The sequence below is a fragment of the Nycticebus coucang genome, chromosome 8 (assembly GCF_027406575.1).
Source record: "Nycticebus coucang isolate mNycCou1 chromosome 8, mNycCou1.pri, whole genome shotgun sequence".
Classification (NCBI taxonomy): domain Eukaryota; kingdom Metazoa; phylum Chordata; class Mammalia; order Primates; family Lorisidae; genus Nycticebus; species Nycticebus coucang.
Genome location: NC_069787.1, coordinates 99,339,561 through 99,340,217, shown reverse-complemented (window position 1 = coordinate 99,340,217; position 657 = coordinate 99,339,561). Strand labels below are relative to the sequence as shown.

Genomic DNA, 657 nt, shown 5'->3' with positions numbered 1-657 from the left:
TCGCCGCGCTCTTATTCCCGCGCCCCGGACCGCCCCTCCCGGCCCCGCCTCCGGCCGCGCCCCCGGGGCTCTCCGGCTCCCTCCCGCGGTGGGGCGCGCCGGGGCTCGGAGGACGGGCGGGTCTGCTCGGGGCCCTGGCCGGGCGGAGCTCGAGCAGCCTGGCGCCCGCCCGCCCCGCGCACACGCGCGTGCAGCGCCCCGGAGCCCCGACCGCCCCGCGCCGCCCCTGTCCCCCCCCGGAGCAGAACCGGTCCCAGCGCCCGCGCCGCCAGTTAAAGTGCTGCAGGACGGGGCAGGGCCACCCGCTCCTGCTCGGCGGCGGCCGCCTGTCCGGGCCCTCGGGCCGAGCTGCGGCGGGTGAGTAGGAGGGGACGAGCCCCGGAGGCCTCGGGGCGGAAATCTGTGGGACCGGGGGGGACCAGGGCTGGACGCCGAGACGCGGGCCCCTTCACGCAACCGCCCAGGAAACAAGTGGAGGGACGCGCGTTAGCGAAGCCTCGTGGACTTCTTTGGGGCAGCTAGTTCTTCGCAGAACTAAGTTACATGTTGTCAGTGATAGAAATCCCCGCTCCCTACTCCCCAGGTTTCCCGGTAAATATGTATTTCCACAAAATGAGGTCTGCCGCTGACACTTGGGTCTCTCCAAAAGCTGGAGCT

At 72.0% G+C, this 657-nt stretch overlaps 1 protein-coding gene across 1 annotated transcript in view; it reads left to right on the top strand.

Annotated features, from left to right (window-relative positions):
- The first annotated feature begins 113 nt into the window (after nucleotides 1–113).
- CHDH (choline dehydrogenase) overlaps nucleotides 114–657 on the top strand; it is a 35,490-nt gene continuing 34,946 nt past the window's right edge. Inside the window, exon 1 of the mRNA XM_053600742.1 lies at nucleotides 114–357. The gene's annotated coding sequence lies outside the window, so the exon portion shown is untranslated. The remainder of the gene's footprint in view (nucleotides 358–657) is intronic.